This window comes from Rattus norvegicus, chromosome 17 (genome assembly GCF_021556685.1).
Source record: "Rattus norvegicus strain SHRSP/BbbUtx chromosome 17, alternate assembly SHRSP_T2T, whole genome shotgun sequence".
In the NCBI taxonomy this organism is placed as follows: domain Eukaryota; kingdom Metazoa; phylum Chordata; class Mammalia; order Rodentia; family Muridae; genus Rattus; species Rattus norvegicus.
The window spans coordinates 55,458,182-55,481,867 of record NC_141550.1 but is presented as its reverse complement, the minus strand read 5'-3'; the positions used below and the strand labels follow the sequence as shown (position 1 = coordinate 55,481,867).

The 23,686-nt window shown below is 39.6% G+C and overlaps 2 long non-coding RNA genes across 3 annotated transcripts in view; one reads left to right on the top strand and one right to left on the bottom strand.

Annotated features, from left to right (window-relative positions):
- Window positions 1-23,686, bottom strand: part of LOC148000195 (uncharacterized) — a 279,681-nt gene that overhangs the window by 239,321 nt on the left and 16,674 nt on the right. The gene's annotated exons all lie outside the window — the stretch shown is intronic.
- On the top strand, window positions 16-15,860 carry LOC148000196 (uncharacterized). Its single transcript, XR_015641705.1, has 3 exons — window positions 16-147; window positions 1,789-1,888; window positions 15,448-15,860. It is a non-coding gene; the product is annotated as an uncharacterized LOC148000196 (long non-coding RNA).

The following is a 23,686-nucleotide window of genomic DNA, read 5'->3' as shown; positions in this document are numbered from 1 at the left end:
TGGTTGCTCTTCCAGATGACCAAGGCTTGATTCCCGGTATCCACATGGTAACTCAGTACTGTCTACCTCTGGCTCTGGCGGGTCTGACACCATCTTCTGGTCTCCACAGGCACCAGGCATGCAAGAGGTACACAGATCTACATTCAGGTAAAATACTCATACACATATAATAAATGAAATAAAATAACTAAAAGGAAATTACTCTACATGTTGTTGACACTGTCACATTACTGGGGCTTTGGGAATGGTATTGATAAAACAGCAGTGCATTTTTTTCTAGGCTTTATGTTGAAAGTTGTTGCTGTGACTCAAATCTATCTTTTCTTGGAGAACATGAGTTTCTGTGTTCCCTGTGTGTTTCTTTCTCCTTTTGTAATGCAGTCCCACATCCTTCTTTGAATTTTTGGTATAATGTTTCTGAAATATATTGCAAGAATATTATATATATATTATATGTTATATTTTACATATATTATATTATACATATTAATATATAAAATATGATTTTATATATATTAATCAGGAATCATTATGGATGGAGCAATAAAATGATTTTAAAAATGAGAATAGTTAGAAAATGGAAATCTTAATGCCTTTACTCAATAAATTCACCTCTCTAGCCCTAATTCTGTTTTTGTCTTCCTATTTCATTTAACTTTTTTCTTAAATTCGTTTTTCTTTTTGAGACATGTTTTCTCTGCATATTCCTGTCTGGTCTGGAGCTTACTAAGTACACCAGATAGACCTGGAATTCATAGAAACCCACCTGCCTTTTCTTCTCTTTTGCTGGAACCACTATGACCAGCATTCTCCTGTATCATCTCATATCTCCTATATTATGTCCTGTTGCTCAAGATTCATTGTAGATTTAGGAAGTATTAGTTAAAGAAATCTCTCAAGAAACTGAGCTGAGATAAAGTCCATTGTGTCTTTCTCTTCATCAATGGAGCATTTCATGAACACAACCTAAGGATACTACACCTGCATCTGGTCCCTATGACAATAAAGCCCACAGACAAAAACAGTGGGACCACTAAGCTGTGTTTTCTTACATGTGCCAGTACTAGAAAAGAAGAACAGTTTCAAGGAACACATCTATCCAGATAGCTTTTGGCTCAAGTAGCAGACTGTTGGACTGAGAATCAGGTAGTTGAGTAGACAGTGTGAAGTACACATACAAGAACTGTGTGTCCTTTTATTTCCTTGCTTTGATATTTTTAACATGCTGGTATATTGCCTCAAGGCGAAAAGATGGCTGCTCCAGCTCTAACTATGACATTTCTGTGGAAGAAAAAAGGAAAGAAATGTCTGGCAATGTTTATGTTTCTTTCAGTAATGGGTAAGCTTCAAAAATCAGAACTGAGTCAACATTGCTTGCTACAAAGAAAGCTGGAGATGCCTTTATGTTGTTTTTCCAGTCTTTAGGGAGGAGGAAGCTGGGAGAATGAGGTAGGAATAAACTTGCTTAAAAATGATTGCCACACCTTGCTAAAATACAGGTCCAGCACAGGGAAGCTATTAAAATCTAAAGGTAAGCTCATGTTTGTTTAACTTGGGCACATTTACTAGGTTTTCTTATTTAAATGAAACTACACGGCATGCCACAACAGCCTCAGAAAAGTGTGGTTCAGCCAGGAGCCTCAGAGAGTGACCTTTCAGTCTTCAAGCTCAGCACTGACTAGAAATGTTAAAAACACCTTTCAGTAGTAAATATGCTTACTTAGTCTTACTTAATCTCTTTTTATTTTTCTCTCCTTATACCTATCTTTTTATTAAACAATTTCACAGAAACCATTACAGAGTGGCAGAAATAAAAATTAACACAAGAAGTTTAAACAACAGCAGTCGGGCTAAATATAGAACCAGCTAGAGATGTCATCTCATTGAGGTAACTAAGCACTGAAAGAAGGCACCTAATTTAATTTGTCTATCTTTTTATTAGTCAAAAGGCAGGTGTCCACACTTCGAACCACAGTTCTTGGAACCAGGAAGAAAAACAGATGTATGGGAGATAGAAAGAGATAGGCTCCCTAAGTTTACTTGACTAGCTCCTTCCCTTTTCTCTTACCTCAAGGCTCTCTGAAGGAATATTTGTTCTGTTCCTTCAGGTGCGTTAAGAATATGCTCTTCCTGGGCCTGAAGCAAAGCACAGAGCCTAGCAGGCATCAGAGCTACTGATGACAGGTCTCCATACAACTGCCTGACTATGAAGCACATATTCTACATGATGCTTCTCCTACTAAGGGACACTATTTTATCATTATTATCGTCGTCGTCGTCGTCATCATCGTCGTCATCGTCATCGTCATCATCATCGTCATTGTCATCGTCATCATTCAGTTAATTAACAGCTTTATGTTCCTTTCTTGGACTAAAAGAAAAGGAAACATATGTTTATTGAGAGTATATAAAATATCAGACGTTGGCTCTGTGTCATCCAGCGTTGTTTTGAATATGACTGAGATGGAAAAAGGAGAATTTTGCAGTTTAGTTATATAATGTTCCCTGGGCTGGAAAGACTCACTGGTAGGAGTAGAATTAGAGCTTTCATCTGAAACTGAAGTCCAGGTCTATGCATTATGTCACTGCAAAGGAATTTTACTTATATGTAAAACAGAGGTCAAGCCATTTAGATTCCTTTTGCTCCCCAGACAGTTTGTCTGGAGAAACATCATGAAGATGCCTAGGTATAGAATTCCAAAGCTTATTCATGATACCTTACTGTTTTACTCATAGCTATGTGACCATGGTTCACTGGAGGGTTTTCAAAGCCCAATGTATTCACTTGTAGAGTAGAAAGAGTGACTATAACCCCATTGTCTTCATGGTGATAATGATATTAGCATGAAGGAATTCTGGTACAGTTAAATTATTTATTTTGCTTTGAAAAATATAGGCCCATGTGTTTATAACATGATAAAGAGAGAGGGGATATGTTCTATGGAGGTGTGGTGAGGAATGATGGAAGGGAGTGACTTGATGGGCCATAGGCATCCCTTTCCACTGAGGGACCAGCCACATGACAGTATAGTAAAGAATAGAGTTTATTCAGGACATGGGACTGGGAGTTAAAAGGATAATAGAGGGAGAGAAAGGGAGCGGGGGTTACCATGAGCATGTGAAGTGGGGTGGGGAAAGATGACATGACAAAGCAGGGGCAAGAAGGCAAGAGCAAGAAAGCAAGAGAGTGAGGAAGGGCAAGCAGCCCCCTCTTTTTTTCTAACAGAAAATAATTTATTTCAGCTTACAGTTTCCTATTACAGCCAATCACTAAAGGAAGTCAGAGTAGGAATTCAAACAAGCAACCTGGGCAGGAGCCATCAAGGTGTGTTGCTTCTATCTTGCTCCTTGCAGCTTGTTTGGACTCTTTTCTTGTAGCAGCCAGGACAACTAGCCCAGGGATGGTACTATCAACAATGGGCTGTGACCTCCTTGATTAATCACCCATCAAAATTCACCACAGGTTTGTCCACAGTCTGGTGGGGTCAGTTTTCAATTGAGGTTCCCTCTTCCAAAATGATTTGAGCTGTGTCAAGTTGACATAGAAGTAGCCAACACAGAGGTTGAAACTGTCTTTCATATGTTTACTGGCCATTTTCATTTCATCTTTTGAGAGATGTTCATTTCATGGGCCATATATTGAGTGGGTTGATTTCTCATTTAGGTTTTTGAGCTTGTGTATGTTAGGTATTAATATTATCATATGTGCAGCTAGCAAAGATTTTGCCCATTCTGAAGACTCTTTTTCACTCAATTAGCAATCACTGTTTGCTGTATGGAAGCTTTTTGGTTTCATGAAGTCCCATTTGTAGGTCCTTGACACTCTTTCTGATGCAGCAGGAGTGATTATCAGGAAGTGTTAGCTTGTACCTAATGTTCATGTGTTTCCCCTACTTTTTATTCAACAGTTTCAGAATTTCACGTCTGTCTCACATTCAGGTCTCTGATTCATTTGGAGCTGATTTTGGTGCAAGGGGAGAGGGATCCAGTTTCATCCCTCTCATGTATATACCCAGGTTGTTTAGAACAGGCTGACTTTTCTCCACTCTGTACTTCCTGTCCTACCCCTTTTTCTGATATTTGGTGATTTTTTTCTCTTTTATTGAGTATTTTTTTAAATTTACCTTTCAAATGGTATCCCCTTTCCAGGTTTCCCTTCCAGAAACCCACTATCTCCCCTGTTTCTGTGAGGGTGCTCCCCCACCAACTTCCTCCCACCTTTCTGCCCTGACATTCCCTTACACTGGGGCATCAAGCCTTGACAGGACCAAGGGCCTCTCCTACCATCGATGCCCAACCAGGCCATCCTCTGCTAAATATGCAGCTGGAGACATAGGTCCATCTGTTCAGTTCAATGGTTGGCTGCAAGCATTCACATCTGTATTTGTCAGGCTCTGGCAGAGCCTCTTAGGAGACAGCTATATCAGGCTCCTGTAAGCATGCACTTCTTGGCTTCATCAATATTGTCTAGTTTTGGTGGCTGTATATATATATATATATATATATATATATATATATATATATATATATATATATATATATATAGGCTGGATCTGAAGGTAGGGCAGCCTGCGGATGACCATTCCTTCAGTGTCTACTCCATATACTTTGTCTCCATATTTCATCCTGTGATTATTTTTATTCCCCCTTCTAAGAAGGACTGAAGCATCAATAGTTTGGTTTTCCTTCTTCTTGAGCTTAATATGGTCTATGAATTGTACATTGTACATTGTGTATTTGAGCTTTTAGGTTAATATCCACATATCAGTGAGTGTTCTTTTATGATTGGGTTACCTCACTCAGGATGATATTTTCTAATTCCATCCATTTGCCTAAGAATTTCATGAAGTTATTGTTATTTAATAGCTGAGTAGTATTCCGTTGTATAGATATACCACATTTTCTGAATCCATTCCTCTGCTGAGGGATATCTAGGTTCTTTCCAGCTTATGGCTATTATAAATAAGGCTGTTATGAACACAGTGGAACATGTTATATGTTGGTGCATCTTTTGGGTTTATAACCAGGAGTGTTATATAACTGGGTCCACAGGTTCTGTCCAATTTTCTGAGGAAACACTAGACTGATTTCCTTAGTGGTTATACCAGCCTGCAATCCCACCAACAATGGAGGAGTTTTCCTCTTTCTCCACATCCTTGCCAGCATCTGCTGTCACCTGAGGTTTTGATCTTAGCCATTCTGACTGGTGTGAGGTGGAATCTCAGGGTTATTTTGATTTGCATTTCCCTGATGACTAAGGATGTTGAACATTTCTTTAGGTGCTTCTAAGCCATTCAATATTCCTCAGCTGAGAATTTTTTGTTTAACTCTGTACCACATTTTTTAAATAAGGTTATTTGATTCTTCTTGAGTTCTTTGTATACATTAGCTATTAGCCCTCTATCTGTTGTAGGATTGGTAAAGATCTTTTCCTAATCTGTTGGTTGCCGTTTTGTCCAAATGACAGTGACCTTTGCTTTAGAGAAGCTTTGCAATTTTATGAAGTCCCATTTGTTGCTTCTTGATCTTAGAACATAAGTCATTGGTGTTCTGTTCAGGAAATTTAACCCTGTGCCTATGTGTACAAGGATCTTTCAATTTCCTCTTCTATTATATTCAGTGTATCTGGTTTCATGTGGAAGTCCTTGATCCACTTGGACTTGAGTTTTGTACAAGGCAATAAGGATGGATCAATTTGCATTCTTCTACATGCTCACCACCAGTTGAACCAGTACCATTTGTTGAAAATGCTCTTTTTTTTCCATCAGATGGTTTTAGCTCCTTTGTCAAAGACAAGTGACCATAGGTGTGTGGGTTCAATTCTGGGTCTTCCATTCTATTACATTGATCTACCTGCCTGTCTGTATACCAATCTCACCCAGTTTTTATCACTATCTCTGTAATACAGCTGGAAGTGGGGGAAGGTGATTCCCTCAGGAGCACTTTTATTGTTGAGAATAGTTTTGCCTGTCCTGCGTTTTTTGTTATTCCAAATGAATTTTCAAATTGCTCTTTCTAACTCTGAAGAATTGAGTAGGAATTTTAATTTTTAATGGAGATTGCATTGAATCTGTAGATTGTTTTCAGCAAGATAGCCATTTTTACTATATTAATCCTGCCAATTTATGAACATGGGAGATCTTTCCATCTTCTGAGATCATCTTTAATTTCTTTCTCCATAGACTTGAAGTTCTTGTCATATAGATCTTTCACTTGCTTGGTTAGAGACACACCAAGGTATTTTTATATTACTTGTGACTATTGGGAAGGATGCAGTTTCCCTACTTTCTTTCTCAGCCTGTTTATCCTTTGAGTAGAGGAAGGCTACTGCTTTGTTTGAGTTAATTTTATATCCAGCTGCTTTGCTGAAGTTGTTTATCAGGATTAGGAGTTCTCTGTTGGAATTTTTGGGTCATTTAAAAATACCATAATATCATCTGCAAATAGTTATATTTTGACTTCTTCCTTTCCAATTTGTATCCCTTTGACCTCCTTTGGTCATCTAATTGCTTGGCCTAGGACTTCAAGTACTATATTGAATAGGTAGGGAGAGAGTAGGCAGCCTTGTCTAGTTCTTGATTTTAGCGGGGTGCAAGCAGCCCCTTGTATAGTGAGTCAGTCATACCTAGCTCTTGCCAGGTAACTGTGGGGTGGAGCTTAGACAAAATGCTAACATAAACTGTAATTACATTCAACACACTACTTTTTATCACTATGATCTCAAGATGTAATAGAATTCTCTGCTGGTTTTCAACCATGGAAACACTATTTAAGAAGGTCTGTCTGTCCTGTAGGGAAGATAAGTACTTCTTGACTTGTACATCTTACAAGGCTGAGTGCTGGCTCCATGGCACTCAGATCTTTACAGTGATCTTCATAGTAGATAAAGGAACAGCTATTAACATCTGCCTTCTCCTGAGACCTGGAGACGCTTCCTTTTAGTCAAAGCTGTGTTCCAAGCATCATTCACCATGGGACTGGGCATCAATCCTGATAAATTTGGGGAATTTTAATGTTGGACAGACACTTAAGCGGTTCTTTGAGACTATTAGAATGGCTTTAATCCTAGCAGATATCTCCTGTCTTGCATTTGAATGAGTTATCTTTGGGTGTCAGAGGTAAATGATTTTCAAGTCACACAATTCCTGAGACCAAGCTTACAGAAGGAGTAGGATGGAGAAGGAACCACTGGAATTGTGTGATATAATAGGTCTCAACTGACAGTGTTCAATCTTCTGGAAGAGTTGTTCACACATTATAATTTAGACCCGCAATTCATGCACTCACATTTCTACAGAGATGATTAACTCTACTGCATTACACAGACTCTCTACTCACATCTGTCTCTGGGGGCTCATGGGTTTGACTGCACTATACAGATGCATGATTCAGGCACTCACATATGTCTTTGGAAGATCCTGGGCTCAACTGCATTACACAGACCAGTGACTCACAGGCTCCCATGTGTCTTTATGATCACGACACTTAGCTGGCATTTCAGTACTCAAGAAAGAGACAATTGTGATAGTCATTTAACTCTTACACCGCTCTTGGTTTTGCTTTTTAGCAGTTAATGGGGATGCTAGCCATAATGCAACAATTCAGCCACATGTCAGGCACTTTATGTTTATTTTTCCCTTCATACAACTTTTTGGTCATCTGTCTCATATAATGTCAAAATCTTAAAATTAAATGAGTTATTAGAGAGTTCTCTTTTTTCTACTGAACCATACTCTCTCTTCCTCGCCTTGTTTCTTCTTGTGCAATTGTAAACCAAACTCAGCATATATATAGAATCCAAGAACATACTCTAGGCTGTGATTACCTGGGAATAAGAAATTTGAAGCACCATTCTCCAGGCATGGCATCCTAATCACTAAATAGTTTTGACTAACCACACATGCACAAGACCAAATTTCTCAAACCGAAAATGAAACATCAAACTGAAACGGTAAAAAAAAAAAGGTTGGGCAGCAGCTCTCTGCCCCCAGACCCTGTGAGAGAGAGACCCAACCGCCTGGTCAGGTGGGCACTCCTGAGGCTGCAGAGCGGAAGAGACCACCAACACTGCTCACCCCTGCCCACATCCCTGGCCCAAGAGGAAACTGTATAAGGCCTCTGGGCTCCCGTGGGGGAGGGCCCAGGAGCAGCAGGACCCCTGCCTGAGACACCGCCGGAACCTGAGGGAAACAGACCGGATAAACAGTTCTCTGCACCCAAATCCCATGGGAGGGAGAGCTGAACCTTCAGAGAGGCAGACAAGCCTGGGAAACCAGAAGAGACTGCTCTCTGCATACACATCTCGGACGCCAGAGGAAAAAGCCAAAGACCATCTGGAACCCTGGTGCACTGAAGCTCCCGGAAACGGCAGCACAGGTCTTCCTGGTTGCTGCCGCTGCAGAGAGCCCGTGGGTAGCACCCCACGAGCGAACTTGAGCCTTGGGACCACAGGTAAGACCAACTTTTCTGCTGCAAGAAAGCTGCCTAGTGAACTCAAGACACAGGCCCACAGGAACAGCTGAAGACCTCTAGAGAGGAAAAACCACACGCCGGAAAGCAGAACACTCTGTCCCCATAACTGACTGAAAGAGAGGAAAACAGGTCTACAACACTCCTGACACACAGGCTTATAGGACAGTCTAGCCACTGTCAGAAATAGCAGAACAAAGTAACACTAGAGATAATCTGATGGCGAGAGGCAAGCTCAGGAACCCAAGCAACAGAAACCAAGACTACATGGCACCATCGGAGCCCAATTCTCCCATCAAAACAAACATGGAATATCCAAACACACCAGAAAAGCAAGATCTAGTTTCAAAATCATTTTTGATCATGATGCTGGAGGACTTCAAGAAAGACGTGAAGAACTCCCTTAGAGAACAAGTAGAAGCCTACAGAGAGGAATCGCAAAAATGCCTGAAAGAATCACAAAAATCCCTGAAAGAATTCCAGGAAAACATAAATAAACAAGTAGAAGCCCATAGAGAGGAGACACAAAAATCCCTGAAAGAATTCCAGGAAAACATAAATAAACAAGTAGAAGCCCATAGAGAGGAGACACAAAAATCCCTGAAAGATTTCCAGGAAAACACAATCAAACAGTTGAAGGAATTAAAAATGGAAATAGAAGCAATCAAGAAAGAACACATGGAAACAACCCTGGATATAGAAAACCAAAAGAAGAGACAAGGAGCTGTAGATACAAGCTTCACCAACAGAATACAAGAGATGGAAGAGAGAATCTCAGGAGCAGAAGATTCCATAGAAATCATTGACTCAACTGTCAAAGATAATGTAAAGCGGAAAAAGCTACTGGTCCAAAACATACAGGAAATCCAGGACTCAATGAGAAGATCAAACCTAAGGATAATAGGTATAGAAGAGAGTGAAGACTCCCAGCTCAAAGGACCAGTAAATATCTTCAACAAAATCATAGAAGAAAACTTCCCTAACCTAAAAAAAGAGATACCCATAGACATACAAGAAGCCTACAGAACTCCAAATAGATTGGACCAGAAAAGAAACACCTCCCATCACATAATTGTCAAAACAGCAAACGCACAAAATAAAGAAAGAATATTAAAAGCAGTAAGGGAAAAAGGTCAAGTAACATATAAAGGGAGACCTATCAGAATCACACCAGACTTCTCGCCAGAAACTATGAAGGCCAGAAGATCCTGGACTGATGTCATACAGACCCTAAGAGAACACAAATGCCAGCCCAGGTTACTGTATCCAGCAAAACTCTCAATTAACATTGATGGAGAAACCAAGATATTCCATGACAAAACCAAATTTACACAATATCTTTCTACAAATCCAGCACTACAAAGGATAATAAATGGTAAAGCCCAACATAAGGAGGCAAGCTATACCCTAGAAGAAGCAAGAAACTAATCGTCTTGGCAACAAAACAAAGAGAATGAAAGCACACAAACATAACCTCACATCCAAATATGAATATAACGGGAAGCAATAATCACTATTCCTTAATATCTCTCAATATCAATGGCCTCAACTCCCCAATAAAAAGACATAGATTAACAAACTGGATACGCAACGAGGACCCTGCATTCTGCTGCCTACAGGAAACACACCTCAGACACAAAGACAGACACTACCTCAGAGTGAAAGGCTGGAAAACAACTTTCCAAGCAAATGGTCAGAAGAAGCAAGCTGGAATAGCCATTCTAATATCAAATAAAATCAATTTCCAACTAAAAGTCATCAAAAAAGATAAGGAAGGACACTTCATATTCATCAAAGGAAAAATCCACCAAGATGAACTCTCAATCCTAAATATCTATGCCCCAAATAAAAGGGCACCTACATACGTAAAAGAAACCTTACTAAAGCTCAAAACACACATTGCACCTCACACAATAATAGTGGGAGATTTCAACACCCCACTCTCATCAATGGACAGATCATGGAAACAGAAATTAAACAGTGATGTCGACAGACTAAGAGAAGTCATGAGCCAAATGGACTTAACGGATATTTATAGAACATTCTATCCTAAAGCAAAAGGATATACCTTCTTCTCAGCTCCTCATGGTACTTTCTCCAAAATTGACCATATAATTGGTCAAAAAACAGGCCTCAACAGGTACAGAAAGATAGAAATAATCCCATGCGTGCTATCGGACCACCACGGCCTAAAACTGGTCCTCAATAACAATAAGGGAAGAATGCCCACATATACGTGGAAATTGAACAATGCTCTACTCAATGATAACCTGGTCAAGGAAGAAATAAAGAAAGAAATTAAAAACTTTTTAGAATTTAATGAAAATGAAGATACAACATACCCAAACTTATGGGACACAATGAAAGCTGTGCTAAGAGGAAATCTCATAGCGCTGAGTGCCTGCAGAAAGAAACAGGAAAGAGCATATGTCAGCAGCTTGACAGCACACCTAAAAGCTCTAGAACAAAAAGAAGCAAATACACCCAGGAGGAGTAGAAGGCAGCAAATAATCAAACTCAGAGCTGAAATCAACCAAGTAGAAACAAAAAGAACCATAGAAAGAATCAACAGAACCAAAAGTTGGTTCTTTGAGAAAATCAACAAGATAGATAAACCCTTAGCCAGACTAACGAGATGACACAGAGACTGCGTCCAAATTAACAAAATCTGAAATGAAAAGGGAGACATAATTACAGTTTCTGAGGAAATTCAAAAAATCATCAGATCTTACTATAAAAACCTATATTCAACAAAACTTGAAAATCTACAGGAAATGGACAATTTCCTAGAGAGATACCAGGTACCGAAGTTAAATCAGGAACAGATAAACCAGTTAAACAACCCCATAACTCCTAAGGAAATAGAAGCAGTCATTAAAGGTCTCCCAACAAAAAAGAGCCCAGGTCCAGACGGGTTTAGTGCAGAATTCTATCAAACCTTCATAGAAGACCTCATACCAATATTATCCAAACTATTCCACAAAATTGAAACAGATGGAGCACTACCGAATACCTTCTACGAAGCCACAATTACTCTTATACCTAAACCACACAAAGACACAACAAAGAAAGAGAACTTCAGACCAATTTCCCTTATGAATATCGACGCAAAAATACTCAACAAAATTCTGGCAAACCGAATTCAAGAGCACATCAAAACAATCATCCACCATGATCAAGTAGGCTTCATCCCAGGCATGCGGGATGGTTTAATATACGGAAAACCATCAACGTGATCCATTATATAAACAAACTGAAAGAACAGAGCCACATGATCATTTCATTAGATGCTGAGAAAGCATTTGACAAAATTCAACACCCCTTCATGATAAAAGTCCTGGAAAGAATAGGAATTCAAGGCCCATACATAAACATAGTAAAAGCCATATACAGCAAACCAGTTGCTAACATTAAACTAAATGGAGAGAAACTTGAAGCAATCCCACTAAAATCAGGGACTAGACAAGGCTGCCCACTCTCTCCCTACTTATTCAATATAGTTCTTGAAGTTCTAGCCAGAGCAATCAGACAACAAAAGGAGATCAAGGGGATACAGATCGGAAAAGAAGAGGTCAAAATATCACTATTTGCAGATGACATGATAGTATATTTAAGTGATCCCAAAAGTTCCACCAGTGAACTACTAAAGCTGATAAACAACTTCAGCAAAGTGGCTGGGTATAAAATTAACTCAAATAAATCAGTTGCCTTCCTCTATACAAAAGAGAAACAAGCTGAGAGAGAAATTAGGGAAACGACACCCTTCATAATAGACCCAAATAATATAAAGTACCTCGGTGTGACATTAACCAAGCAAGTAAAAGATCTGTACAATAAGAACTTCAAGACACTGAGGAAAGAAATTGAAGAAGACCTCAGAAGATGGAAAGATCTCCCATGCTCATGGATTGGCAGGATTAATATAGTAAAAATGGCCATTTTACCAAAAGCAATCTACAGATTCAATGCAATCCCCATCAAAATACCAATCCATTTCTTCAAAGAGTTAGACAGAACAATTTGCAAATTCATCTGGAATAACAAAAAACCCAGGATAGCTAAAGCTATCCTCAACAATAAAAGGACTTCAGGGGGAATCACTATCCCTGAACTCAAGCAGTATTACAGAGCAATAGTGATAAAAACTGCATGGTATTGGTACAGAGACAGACAGACAGACCAATGGAATAGAATTGAAGACCCAGAAATGAACCCACACACCTATGGTCACATGATTTTTGACAAAGGAGCCAAAACCATCCAATGGAAAAAAGATAGCATTTTCAGCAAATGGTGCTGGTTCAACTGGAGGGCAACATGTAGAAGAATGCAGATCGATCCATGCTTATCACCCTGTACAAAGCTTAAGTCCAAGTGGATCAAGGACCTCCACATCAAACCAGACACACTCAAACTAATAGAAGAAAAACTAGGGAAGCATCTGGAACACATGGGCACTGGAAAAAATTTCCTGAACAAAACACCAATGGCTTATGCTCTAAGATCAAGAATCGACAAATGGGATCTCATAAAACTGCAAAGCTTCTGTAAGGCAAAGGACACTGTGGTTAGGACAAAACGGCAACCAACAGATTGGGAAAAGATCTTTACCAATCCTACAACAGATAGAGGCCTTGTATCCAAAATATACAAAGAACTCAAGACGTTAGACCGCAGGGAAACAAATAACCCTATTAAAAAATGGGGTTCACCACAGTGAACTAGTCTATGGGGGGAGGGCGGCAATGGGGGGAGGGTTGGAAGGGGAACACCCATAAGGAAGGGGAGGGGGGAGGGGGATGTTTGCCCGGAAACCGGGAAAGGGAATAACACTCGAAATGTATATAAGAAATACTCAAGTTAATAAAAAAAATAAATAAATAAAAAAAATGGGGTTCAGAGCTAAACAAAGAATTCACAGCTGAGGAATGCCGAATGGCTGAGAAACACCTAAAGAAATGTTCAACATCTTTAGTCATAAGGGAAATGCAAATCAAAACAACCCTGAGATTTCACCTCACACCAGTGAGAATGGCTAAGATCAAAAACTCAGGTGACAGCAGATGCTGGCGAGGATGTGGAGAAAGAGGAACACTCCTCCATTGTTGGTGGGATTGCAGACTGGTAAAACCATTCTGGAAATCAGTCTGGAGGTTCCTCAGAAAATTGGACATTGAACTGCCTGAGGATCCAGCTATACCTCTCTTGGGCATATACCCAAAAGATGCCTCAACATATAAAAGAGACACGTGCTCCACTATGTTCATCGCAGCCTTATTTATAATAGCCAGAAAATGGAAAGAACCCAGATGCCCTTCAACAGAGGAATGGATACAGAAAATGTGGTACATCTACACAATGGAATATTACTCAGCTATCAAAAACAATGAGTTTATGAAATTCGTAGGCAAATGGTTGGAACTGGAAAATATCATCCTGAGTGAGCTAACCCAATCACAGAAAGACATACATGGTATGCACTCATTGATAAGTGGCTATTAGCCCAAATGCTTGAATTACCCTAGATCACTAGAACAAACGAAACTCAAGACGGATGATCAAAATGTGAATGCTTCACTCCTTCTTTAAATGAGGAAAAAGAATACCCTTGGCAGGGAAGGGAGAGGCAAAGATTAAAACAGAGACTGAAGGAACACCCATTCAGAGCCTGCCCCACATGTGGCCCATACATATACAGCCACCCAATTAGACAAGATGGATGAAGCAAAGAAGTGCAGACCGACAGGAGCCGGATGTAGATCGCTCCTGAGAGACACAGCCAGAATACAGCAAATACAGAGGCGAATGCCAGCAGCAAACCACTGAACTGAGAATAGGACCCCCGTTGAAGGAATCAGAGAAAGAACTGGAAGAGCTTGAAGGGGCGCGAGACCCCAAAAGTACAACAATGCCAAGCAACCAGAGCTTCCAGGGACTAAGCCACTACCTAAAGACTATACATGGACTGACCCTGGACTCTGACCCCATAGGTAGCAATGAATATCCTAGTAAGAGCACCAGTGGAAGGGGAAGCCCTGGGTCCTGCTAAGACTGAACCCCCAGTGAACTAGACTGGTGGGGGTAGGGCGGCAATGGGGGGAGGGTTGGGAGGGGAACACCCATAAGGAAGGGGAGGGGGGAGGGGGATGTTTGCCCGGAAACCGGGAAAGGGAATAACACTCGAAATGTATATAAGAAATACTCAAGTTAATAAAAAAAAATAAAAAAGGTTGTTTACACAATGAAGCAGTGGAAAAATTATATAGAGGCATATTTGTGACTCTTAAAATCAAGGTGTTTAAGGGAAAGGAAAGTGAGATGAAACATCCTCTGGTTGGCCTTATTAGCCAGCATTTATTGAGTATGAACCAGATATGAGGAAACCTCTCAAAGGCTTAGATGCTTTGTTCCCATGGAATGATGTAAGATCATCAGTGGTTGGCAGCACCAGACTATCCTGGGACTTATGACTCTAGAAGACCCTGATGGGCACTCAGCGTCAGCAACATCAAGGCATGTGTCCAAACATGGAGATGCTTTCTGTTCATAAAATTGGCTTAGGCTCATGATAAACATAATGGTAACTAATTACACATTAAATTTATCATTTAATGTATTACTTTATGTGCTCCCATTTTAGCTAATTACACTTCAGACCCACATTCTGTCACTACTTTCTGATGGGGAATAAAGTGATTCAGATTGGGAGGTAAACCATGATTTGTGTTGTCTCATTTTGATTAGAAGAAAACTATGGTCAACAGAGAATAGTTATGAGTAAGAGAATGAGCTGGAAGGATTGGATCTGATGCAGAGATGTCAGGAAAGTTCGAGAAGGCCCCTTCTTGTCAGGATCTTGCTATGTATTGGGTTGTAAAAATAGTCCTTATCAACTTTTTGCATGTATTCTTTTCCTTAGAACTGCGTCAAGGATAGAAACTAAGGACATATTTTAATTACTTTATTCTTTCATGACAGGGACATTTTCCTCATTCCCTTTTTTGGTTATTTTCAACCACTGGAAAGAAGCTTTATCTGTACTGAATGTCTCACACTCCACGATCTTGGGTGACTACAACATCCTGACTTTGGAGAGGTGGAATCTGGCAGGTCAAGAGTCAAGTTATCTTGAGCCGTCTCAACCCTAGTATAGTCACTTTCAACCTGTGTCTGACCTAACAGCCCCATGACTATTAGGTCACCCTGTCACAATGTACTGCAGAGTTTACGTTGTCAGCCTCGACGGATTATCATCTAAGATTGCTGTGAGGTAATGTCTGAGACTATAAGAAAAATCTCCCTGCTTTGCTGCAGCACTGCCTCATGGCCCTGGCTATGTAATTAATAAATATTAACATATGATATCCTTTCCATGTGGTTATAAAAAGTCATGAAGTCTCCTGTCCTTTGTATATGTGTTTCTGGATAGTCACTCAAATTTATCTTAGAATGGATTATTTTCTTTTTCTTAGTAGAATCGTTACATTTGAGCCCAAACCCACAGTCACTTAAATCAAGCAGTTGTTGAATATTCTTATTAATTCTGATGTGCTTGCTCCTACTTGGTCAACCCATGTTCAACCCACAAAATAAAGCAGCACCTTTCATCTGTCAGAGGAAAGGAACTGATTTTGTATTAATTTTTATTAGAAATTCCTGAAACACAGTTTGCACTTTTCAATCTATTTGCTCTACTATTTCTTGTAGCTTAAGAAATATTTCTTATAATTTATTTGACTTCCTGTCCACTTTCTAGTCTGGATTTCAACTTTTTGAATCTAAAATGACAAATTCTGTTTCTTCCTTTTTTAACCCTTTTCCATTCTCCCATTTTTCATCTCTTGGTATGTTTCCATCACAAAGAGATGATGATGATGGTGATGATGACGATGATGGTAATGATGGTGGTGGTGGTGATGATGATGGTGATGATGTCACTGTTGCTCATTGAGTCATGAGTGTCCCCTTTATGAATCATGTTCTCTGATATGCGAACAGTTAACAAAATATGTAAATTATTCACTCTTTCATGTGTACAAATTTATGTGTTGGGATTTTGAGTTTGTTGGTGAAGGTTAGTGCTTGAATGTTTTTAAGACATTATTTCTAAGGCCATTGAAATCTACAGTGTTACTTACATTCCAACAACCTCTGCTGAGATGTATGTCTTCTATATCCAGATTCCAGAGGTGCAATCTGTCAGGTCAATAGTCAAGTTATCTTGAGCTATCTCAACCCTAGTAATTGTCCCTTTCAACCTATGTCTGATTTAACAGCTCCATGACTGAGAAACCAGAGCTTAGTGAGTTAAGCCATGTTTTGGGCTTTCCTCAACACATGTGGGTGTAGAATCTACCTTAGATCTTCTCATTCCTGGTTCAGGAAGCTATGGTTGTGAGATGGGCATTGTCTCATTCTGTTCTGATTTAACTTTATGAAGTTTATATCCTAAAAATTGGAGGAAAAAGAAAACAGCTTGGAAAGTTGGTTCTGATTAGATAAACTCCAATTAATACCTTAGGATTGGGTTAGTGCCAATGTTTCACTAGAAGCTTTCTTTAGATCCTCTAACAACCTTGTGAGCTATAACAGGAGAAAGTCTTCAGTAACAATTAATTCTAATATTTTAGGGTTCTTGTGATAATAGCAGAAAGTTTGGAAGGCACAAAGATTATAATTCACAGAAGTAAACCAATTGAGACACCACACTTTCTACCATCCAGACTTAGAGGAGAGGAAACAGGCTAGGCCTCAAGCAAAAAACTCACCCACTCCCACAGTCTACACACCAGCAGAGCAATAGGCACAGTCCATCTAGAATATTCAGAGACAATATACTATCACCATGCCTGAGGAAAACCAGAGGTATAGCAGCTGAAAAAATAAAAAAGCTCAATGGTATAGAAACAAAGAAGTTTCTCAAGGTAAAGAACGACACTTTTTTTTTCTCCAAAATGTTTTAGAACAAATTAAGCCCAAAGTCAGAGGAAACTGTTGACTTATAGTTTCAGTTTATATGAACATTTTTACTTTTCTCTGGTCAGGAAGAAAGAAAGAAAGAGAGAAAGAAAGAAAGAAAGAGAGAAGGAAAGAAAAGAAAGTAGAAGAGAGAGATGATAGAGTTGAAGTTCCAGGATTCAGAGCAAAAATATAGAAAATATGAGAGAAAAAAGAACATTTGGGATATTAATTCTAAAGCTTCAATAACTAATTAATTAACCTTGTGATCTATGGTGCCACAATGTGCCTCCATTAAGGTCATGATTATTGTTTTTCATATATTTTGATAAAATTAATCATTGATGTATGCCAAAGTTTCCATTATAGCAGAGCATGGGCAAAGGTTTAAAGCCACGGGATCTTGTTATATGCTCTACCATTCTTCAGTGGAACAAAGAACTATATTATGAACATAATGAGAGGCGAAATGAGCACAGCACAGTTCTTGACTGTACTTAGAAGTAGGGAAGAGAAAATAGGTTAAACTCTTCACTGGTTGGATGCCAGTGTGGACTGATGTTCAAAGGTAAGGTTCTGAAGAAGTTGGTGTATTATGTTAGGGTCATGGAAAGGGAATCAATAGCTAGTCTCCGTATGGGTGTGTACAAGGGTCTCAGAGAATATGTGACGGCAGGGGATGAGTTAGAAATTATCAACATCTGCTGAACCCATAAAGTAGGGATTGTCACTGAAAAAGAGTTTGAATCTAGACCGACAACAGACATATGACCATAGCAGAGAGGGAAAGGAAGCTCCCAATGAGTCAGGACCCATGGGCCAGAGTATCAAGAGAGCCAGGAAACACGGGCAATTTGGGGAGAGGTGGCGAAGGGAGAAAACACAATAAAATTTTCTAAGTGGCAGATTCTTGCTACTGTTTGTGAGAAGAGTTTTAGTGGCTTTCCAGAGACAAGGCACTTCAGTGTTCTTTTATTATTTATTAGTATATGTAAACTAACATGCTCTGTATGTATATTTTCAATGTCAAAGTATACAGCTAATGTTTGCTTGCCAACCTTTAGCACCATTCCAATTCACAGCCCTTTTGGAGTTTGTTTTTCCAGGATTTCCTTCCAATAGGCCTAATTCCCCATCCTTCTCTTTACATCATGCCAACATCCCGCTTGTTCTAGTGTCAGTAAGCTGCAATTCACTCTCAGTTTTACCCTAAATAGTTGCTCTTCCCTCATGTCTCTTCACATTGAATCCTCAGTGAATAGCATTTCCTCAAGTCAAGCAGCTTCCCAGTTCTGGAACACATGGGTAAGGATAAGAGTGGGGACAAGTGCTACGGCTTAGAGTCTTTGGTCAATTACCCCTCCAATGCATGTGCTGGAGACATATTATTTGGCACATACATGTGTGTGTGTGTGTGTGTGTGTGTGTGTGTGTGTCTTTATCTATAAATGTAAACAGTAAGCAAACCTGCTTTTCAAAGGATTGCTTAGTGAATTAAAAAAGCGGTAACACCTGGATTTGACTCATGTTTCAAATGGAGAGGAGAAAACTGAGTGTAGAGCTACCAGGAGGCCAAAAGAAAAGTTTGGAGCATTAGGACAGAGAATGAGCAAACCACAGATCTGGTGGCTGTGACAGAAACCAAATTGCTACCAGTTGAAGCGGACAGGATCTAGTTGGAGGTTAAACTTAAGAAGCCTTCCCTTTGAAGCACACTGGTGTCCAGAGAGGCTAGTTGCCTGGCTGCTGTAGGGCAAGCTTCTTATCTACCACATGCTTCCCTGAGACTTTCTCCCTTACCTCCAACCAGGACTACTCTTCCAAATATTTCACAGGCTTCTCTTCTCACAGTTTCATCTTAAATATGGAGCTCCAGTATCCTTAAAGCTTCTCTTCCTCGGATTTTGGACTCCACATGAGATAGAAACTCCACTGGAGTTAACTATCCTGAACCCTTGGGGCTCTCAGAGACTGAACCACTAACCAAAGAACATATACCAACCAAAGAACATACATGGACTGGACCTAGGCCTCCCTGCTCATATGTAGCAGATGTGAAGCTTGACCATTATATGGGTCCTGAACAATTGGAGTGGGTACTATCACAAAAGCTGTTGCCTGTCTGTGGGATATGTTCTTCTAGCTGGGCTGCCTTGTCTGTTCTTAGTGGAAGAGGTTGCACCTAGTCCCACAGAGACTCGATTGCCAGAATAAGAGGATACCAGAGAAGGGCTCCACTCTCTCAGCGGACAAGGAGAAGGGGATGAGTGACCAGGGGGAAGGGGCAGTGAGCAAGATGTAAAGTGAATAAATAAAAATAACATGAAAAAACAACCTAAAAAATTCTCTTCCTCTCAGCCTCTGCTCCTTCCAGCAAAGACATTTGTTGCTATGAGAAACAGATACCCTGAGGATGATGTCTCAAAATCATCGATGACAGGAAAAAAGTGTTTCCAGTCCTTTGTATTTATAGACTGAAATTTGAACTCAGAATCCCATCCCAATGTTAAACAGCTGTCAGAAGCTGGGCTTGACGGTATAGGCCTGCAATTTCAGCTATGCAGTAGATTTGGGTAAGGGGATTGAAAGTTCTAGGTTCCTCTGGGTTACAGAGTAAGTGCAAGGCCGGCCTGGGAAATAGAATGAGACTCACAGTAAAAACTAAAAAGTGGGCTAGCCACATAGAGCACAGTGATAGGCTTGCTCAGTGAGCATGAGACTCTAGATTCAATACCCAGTGTCACAAAACAAACATCCAGTTATCAGAGACACCACAGTGGGGAATGTTTCCTTATTTGAAGATAGTACAGGGTTGGGGGAGGGCGGTAATGGGGGGGAGGATGGGGAGGGGAACACCCATATAGAAGGGGAGGGGGAGGGGTTAGGGGGATGTTGGCCCAGAAACCGGGACAGGGAATAACAATCGAAATGTAAATAAGAAATACCCAAGTTAATAAAGATGAAAAAACAACAACCTCCTTATAGACTACAAAGGGCTGTGATACTGCATAGGGAGAAGGACTTTATAAGATGCTTTAAGGAGTAGCACCAACCACGATTTTTTTATAGTCTGCATTTTCTTTTCCTCCTTCTGGTAATTTCTTGTAAATACAAAGAAAAGTCACTTTACATTTGAGTGTTCAGTTAACCTTCAATTTGAGTAACTGAATAGAGTTGAATTGTGCACCTTCTGAAGTCAGGGGCATCCTGCATATTATTTGACATGTCCACAAAAAAATAATAAATTGGTCCCTGGGCAAGCAAGGCAAAGGGGGTAAAGATAGTAAGTTCATTAATTTAAAAAAAAAGACAAACTATTTAAAAACGAGTCACAGGGATTGGAAGAGATTGCTCAATGTTTATGAACAAGACCTTTCAGAGGGCTCTGGTGTGGTTCTGAGCACCCATGTAGGTGGCTTACAAACGCCTGAACCTCCAGCTCTGGGGAATCTTACAGCACTGACTTTTTTGGGCACTCTTTTTTTTTTTTTGGTTCTTTTTTCAGAGCTGGGGACCGAACCCAGGGCCTTGTGCTTCCTAGGCAAGTGCTCTACCACTGAGCTAAATCCCCAACCCCATTTTTGGGCACTCTTAATGGATACAGTATCACCCCAATGTAAGTAAATAAAATAAATCTTTAAAAGGTGAATCACCAGAAAAGAAATAAAATGACAACCAAGGTATTTTGCCTAAATTCTGCCACTGATAGAAAAGAATTCAGCAAAATAGCAAAGACAATTTCACCTTTAAACCTAAAGATTTTCAAATCAACAATTACTTACATGTTTGAGAAAACTGTAGAACCAAACAAAAACACATGTCAAAAATATAACAGAAGGAAACATTTTTTAAAATAAATGGGTTTTCTATAAATAGAAAACTATTGCAGTTAAAAAAATACTATTTAATGATTTATCATTATTAAATGACAAATTTTCAGTAAGGACAGATACAGAAGGCTAAAGTTTACATATGCTAGGTTGCTATGAAGCTCTTGGTTGGCATGATGGAAAGCCTTTTGGATATTTAGGATTAAAAAACAAAATGTTAAAAAATACTGAGAAGAAAGCGCAGGTGAATGTCAACTGGATTTCCTGATAGGAGAACATCAACATCCATGAAGTTTGCTAGAATGGTCTGAATAGAAACAGTCTTTTTTTTAAATACTGTAAACAAATGAAATGACGTAGAAAACAGGAGAAAAGTCATTACAATACAGGAATTCCTTAATAATAGTGAAATATGCTTCTGTTAAATTGTACATAATTTAATTTGTTTGAAACATGAAATTCTAAAATATAGCAGTGACTCAAAAGAAACTCGCAAATGAACAATGAAATGTTTAATGTTAATGAGCAACTTAGAAACTCAAATATAAAAAAAATGAACATGTAATTTATCTTGAAAGGAGAATTAGAACTAGGCTGAGACTCAGGTTGAAACACAGGGAAGAGGCCACACTCTTACACACTCTTCCACTATTAGGACTTGGAAGAGGGTAATTTGGTAACTTGGATGGGGATATTGAATATGTCCACATTTCCGATCCAATAACTCATCAGGAATTTGCCTTAAGGAACTAATAAGACATGAACTTTTTCAAGAAATGAGGCCATTGAAAATAGTCAACGTATAATGAATGATAGACAAAAAAAAATGTCAGTTTAACCAATTACAATTCCTTTCCAATTTCGTTTTATACATACATCAAAATAGCCAGTATTCTGGGGAGGGAGAGCACATGGATTCACATTCTTACACTTACACACATTTTTATATTCTGTGTGGTGAGTATATGTTACTTTTAAACTCAGGATGTGTCATTTGAACAGCAAAGACCGGGTGCCTCAGCAATCCTCTGAAGTTTCCTTCTATGTGAATACACCAGAAGAGGGAGCTGCTGCATCTTTCCAAGGGAGCAGCAGCTCAATCACTTGGTAAATCTGGAATATTCTCCCAAGTCCGTAAGACTTACTTTCCTTGGTGGTCACTTTGGGTTGTTATTGTTGTTGTTGTTATTGTTGTTGTTGTTTGTTTCTTTTTTTCTGCTTCAGAAATTTTCATGAGTTTCTAGTGATTCGGTGGGCACTTCCTCTAGTCACAACACTAACAAACATGATTTGTGTTTGGTGAGTCTTTGCTCTGACTCCAGCAGGGCATCTTCAGGAATTCAGGAACACAACTTGATCGGATGAGGAGTGGAGTAAAGCATGAACTTGGCCATAGAGAGGCTGAAAAGTGCCACATGCACAGCTAAGGAACTTGAATCAGTTATCTGGATGTACCTTTGTGTAAGGAAGCTTCCAACTTGGACATCCTATGGTTGCTCTGTGTAATTGATTTATCATGCAACATTTTCAGGTTGGTCCTTCCTGTCATTCTGTCATTTCAGGTTGGTCCTTCCTGTCATTTTCATGATTCAATACTCATGTATACAAGTAGTAACGTATCTCACTTAGTTATTTTGTTCTTCGATTGTGCAGTCAATCTTACCAGTATCTTACTATCCCAGGATTCTGGCCCTCTCTTTTCTTCAGACATTGTATCTCTCATATGTGCCTCACTATACTTTATCCTTACTCAGTAAAATACAAATAAGGAAATCAGTGAAGGCCTCTGTAAATAATCCCTAGTAGATGCACGTTTATGAGCTTAAAGACAAGTCAGATTACAGTAAAACTTTTTTCCCTGAAGTGGTGTGTGTGCGTGTGTGCGTGTGTGTGTGTGTGTGTGTGTGTGTGTGTGTGTGTGAGAGAGAGAGAGAGAGAGAGAGAGAGAGAGCACTCAGCGCTCACACACATCATCATCATCGTCGTCATGGGAACAGTCAGTATATGTATAGTCAATAGGAAAGACAGGTTGGATTGGTAGTAATTCCTATAATCCAAGAACTTGGATGTGGAAGCATGAGTGCAAGGTGGCAAGGTCAAGCTCAGTATGGGCTGTGAGAGCTCGTCAAAAAAAAAAAAAACAAAAAGCAAAAAACAAAAAAAAAAGAAAAAGAAAAACAAAACAAAACAAAAAACCAACAAACATAAAATGGGAGAGTATAGGATGCAGTAACCTTGGCCATTTCTGAGCTACCTACCTTCTTCCCTTTAACCACCTTCCTCTTCAGTTTCCAGAAGTTCCCTACAGAGTAAGTAGGAGTAAATAAGGAACTGACCACACAAATGTGAGCTGGCTTGGGACTTTCAAGCTACTGTGCTAGCTGAGTATGCAGTTGGGTTTCCCTTTCCCTAATCTACCCCAGTACCCA